This window comes from Hyperolius riggenbachi, chromosome 1 (assembly GCF_040937935.1).
Source record: "Hyperolius riggenbachi isolate aHypRig1 chromosome 1, aHypRig1.pri, whole genome shotgun sequence".
NCBI classification, from domain to species: domain Eukaryota; kingdom Metazoa; phylum Chordata; class Amphibia; order Anura; family Hyperoliidae; genus Hyperolius; species Hyperolius riggenbachi.
This window is the reverse complement of record NC_090646.1, coordinates 500,092,659-500,096,972: the sequence shown is the minus strand read 5'-3', so window position 1 is coordinate 500,096,972 and position 4,314 is coordinate 500,092,659. Positions and strand designations below refer to the sequence as shown.

The window sequence follows — 4,314 nt, the reverse complement described above, 5'->3', positions numbered from 1 at the left end:
ATTTTGCTACGTGTGCGGTAAAGTCAGCTGTTTCAAGCATTTCCACATGCGGAAATGCCTTATGAATGATAGCCATAGTATGGTTCTCACAGAATTACATTTTAAAATATGTGGGGTTTATGGCTTTCTCAGCCAAAAAGGTTCCTGACCCCTGGCCTAGAGTAAGAACACCTCCCTCTTCACCAAATCAAGGTTCCCAGGCCGAGCAACTAACCCCCCCCCCCCATATTATGCGACCCTTCACAAACAGGGATAACAAACCATGCTCTCTGCCTAATTAGAAGACCCCCCCCCCCCCCCCCACACACACACACACACAATAATAATAAGAACACCCAAACAGCAAAAGGGCCCCTTCTCCCAAGAGCAAAATCAGGGTTTAAGTCCCCCTCCCCCCAATCACGCACACAATCGGGGCATCCCTCCTCCTAGATTATAATCAGAAAAACAACCCTCAGAGATCATTGCTTCCCCTGCGGTTTAGGTTACCCTCCCCAACTCTCCTCCTTCCTTCCCGTAAAAAAAAACAACCAGTTATCGGTGTCAGTGGGGATGTAAGATTTGCAGAGTCTCTCTACTGCTCCCCCGGTGCTGCGCTGCCTCCCCGTCTCCAATACACAGACCTAAAGAAGAGCAGCCGTGACAGAACAGAGAAGAACATGCTGTCACCGCGGGGCTTAGGCAGTGATTGATGATGTCACTTCCTGCACTTGAATTGCGCCCGGTCAGTGAGGGGCGCTGTCCTGTCTCTTCTCTTTGGGCCGCTGCTGCTTTGCAGGTGTGTGTACTGGAGACGGGGAGGCAGCGCAGCACGTGGGAGGATCGGCTAGGCTGGAAAGGTGGTAAGGCAATGATGGTCACCATATCACAGGCGCCCATTGCATTAGCTATACCTGCCACTTTGTACATACATCTCGGCAGGCAGGCACTCCAATACGTGGTGTCACCAAATATGTGCGTGACATGCCACATTATTTTTCTACTTGATGCAGACCACTGATAAATGCTGTGTGGAGTGTGAGGCCCATAGCATGTCTTTCTTGCAACTTTGGGTATTTTACACAGTGCTCGCTGGCTTTATACTGCGAGGCAGGTAACACTAAAGATTTCCAGGGCAGTTTGCATAAGACAGTAGGAGCATGGTGGGTGAATCTGCTTTAGCTAATCTCCCCTATGTTAATGCATTTATTATAACTACAGGATTTGTTGTAATGTGTTTAGGTTGGATAACCTACTCCAGGAATGGTTTGTCATGTGATCTGTCTAGCTTTGCTAAAGGTCCGATCCCAGAACCTGCAGGCCACTAGTGAAGTTTTTGCACTTGTCCTATATGGTAGGTTCAAGTCAGTGATTTCATATTGCTATGAGGCTACTGTTTTGTATGTACCTAACTTTTGGTATAGAAAAAAGAAAAGCGTTTAACTTACCTGTGGCTTCTACCGGCCCCCTGCAGATGTCGTGTGCTGGGTCAAAACAATCCTTCGGTCCCCTGCCGCAGTGTTCCAACATTTTCAGTATTCATTAACAAAATAGCATACATTTAAAGTGACATTCTCCTTTTTAGTAGAATTAGTGTCCCCTTGCCCGCTCGCTGGGCTGCGGCTCTGTCCTCGCTTCGCTCGGACAACTTTTTTTTGCTAAATCTATGTCTGCTTGGATAGTGGACATTGCACACCAGGACCCAGGCTGCTAACTCGGGTTGCAATGTTTGTGTTGCTGACGGGCATTATGGGTTAATTTAAGACCTGCATAACTTTGCACATGCTCAGTAGCATTTGTTTGCTACGTTGTCGGGTATGCTGAAATGTTGAAACACCGCCACGGGCACAGAACATCTGCAGGGGGCTGGTAGAAGCCCCAGGTAAAAACTCTTACTCCTAAAGTGACTTCCCTCTTCTCTTACGGTCCCCGGGTTTCAACGTTCACACCCCTTTTAGCTGTTTTCCACCAACTGGCTTAAAACCGCTTTGTCAGCCACCAGGAGCCCTTGGAAACACTTGTGTATCTGAGTGCTTCCAATGACAAGCCACTCCGTTCTGTGCATGCGTGAGCGTGGTTTCGCGCCTGTACAGTATGGAGCTGCTGTCTTTGGGAGCACTTGGAGACATGAGTTTTTCCAAAGCGTCACGTGGCAGCAGATTATAACGGTGGTGACAGTGCTGGATTGTGGGGACTGTGACAGGAACAGGCAGGCTCTTTAGGACATAGAGCCTTCCCTCTCTCCATTGATAAGTATCTGACTCTGAAGTCTCCCAAAATTGTACTTTTATTTAACTCTTAAGCTGAGTACACACGTACGATAACAATCGTTCAAAAACGAACGATAACGACAATTGGACCGATAATCGTGCGCTCCAAATTTTCCAACGATCGTTTTTTTGGGACGATAACGACCGTTATCGTTCAATCCGACCGATCCAACCCGGCGGATTTTTTCGAAAGATAATCGTTCAATCGTTGCAGTGTGTACAAAGATCGTCCGATAACGCATGTTCTTATTGCCTGTCATAACGTCACTTCCGTTTGCGCACGCATTTTTTAATCGTTCGTCGTTCAGTACTTTATACTTATATCGTTCACGTGTGTACACAATCGTTCATTACGAACGATCTTTTCCGTCTAATTTGAATATCGTGTAAACGTCACGAATCGTTCGTAACGAACGATCTTTATCGGACGTGTATACGAACCTTTAAGCAGTATAACCCAAGCTAAAATGTTGCATCCCCGCAGAAGATCGCTGTATTTAACCCCCCAAATACCGAGTCAAAAATCCATGTCTTTCAAAGTCGTGGATTTTTTTCTGCACAGGGAGGCAGAGTTTGAGCTGCAGCTCTGCCGCCATGGTCGTCAATACGCGCGTATCTCAGCCACATCCCCCCGCCCCTCTTAGTGAAAGAAGACTCAGAGGGGCGGGGGTTGACGTGCATGGAGGCAGAGCTGCAGCTCAATGCTCTGTCTCTATCAGGAAGCGCTCCCGATTCCAGCCCTGGGATTTGGGGGATATAAGATCCTCGTTCTGCCGCTGGGTTGCAGTGTTTAGCTTGGGTTGTATTGCTCAAGAGAATTGTTAAATAAAAACTGCAATTTGTGGAGATTTCAGAGTCTCTTTAGAATCGTTACAGATTTATTTCCAGGCCAGTTTTACACCTGACTTTTGCAATGCCATGCAATGCTCCTGTCGGATCCCACCGTAATGCAAAAAATTGCAAACTTATGATCCTGCGACAGAGTGCACCAACAGGATCATATGCCGCCCCTTGCTCAGTGATGTACTTCCTGCTCGACGGGAAGTACATCACCAGGATTCCTGTCGATCTGCGCATGCACGACGCATCGCATTCTGACCAGGGCTATGGAGTTGGTACAAAAATCATCCAACTCCGACTCCTCCATTTATGAAACCACCGACTCCAAAATGGCTCTGACTCCTCGACTCCAACTCCTTAGTCTAAGGCTGCATTTCCACTTGTGCGGTGCGAATCGCCGCGGTAAAAATTTGCATGTGAAATTCGCATGCGGGTCTATGCGAATATTCATGCGAATTTCCATGCGAATTCGCATGGATGATGATGTATGCGAATTTAACCATGGCAGTGCTGGTGTGATTTTTTTCCATTGTTTCTATGCGAATTCGCATGAAAATTTGCATACCCAAACCTCATGCGAATTTCCTATTAAATACATTGTATGCGATTCGCATAGCGGTGTGCGGTATGCGAATTCTGATGGCTCTGCCATGCAAATTTTTTTTCTGCAAAGGAATCCTGACAAGTGGAAACAGTCCCATTCACTTGTATTGCTATGCGAATTTGCATGCGAAAAACGCACACGAATTCGATAGTGGAAATGGGCCCTAATACTTACCACTTGGGTTTGGTACAAAAATCATCCAACTCCCAACTCAGACTCCTCAGTTTATGTAACCACCAACTCTGACTCCAGGTACCCAAAATTGCCCAGACTCCGACTCTACAGCCCTGATTCCGCAGTTCACACTTACTGTGTTGCCCACTGACTTCCATTATCCCAAGCACTGTGTGTTAAGCATGGTGCTTGCAGTAACGTGCTGCAGGCTGTGCATCAGGATTGGGGGCGGAAAGAATTCTTCTGGCGTGATGTGGTAAGTTTAAAAGTCCCCATTGACTTGCATTGCTGTTGCATTACCATGCGGTAAAACAGTAATGCAAAGTACACTTGCAGTGCACGTGTAAAAAGGGCCTCAATGGAACCTGAGGTGAGAGGGATATGGAGACTCACATATGAATTTCCTTTAAAGGACAACTGTAGTGTGAGATTTGTGGAAGCTGCCAT

At 46.9% G+C, this 4,314-nt stretch overlaps 1 protein-coding gene across 2 annotated transcripts in view; it reads left to right on the top strand.

The window, feature by feature from the left end:
* Positions 1-774: 774 nt before the first annotated feature.
* Positions 775-4,314, top strand: part of BTBD18 (BTB domain containing 18) — a 44,987-nt gene continuing 41,447 nt past the window's right edge. For both annotated transcript variants that reach the window (XM_068271593.1, XM_068271592.1), the window contains exon 1: positions 775-842. The gene's annotated coding sequence lies outside the window, so the exon portion shown is untranslated. The remainder of the gene's footprint in view (positions 843-4,314) is intronic.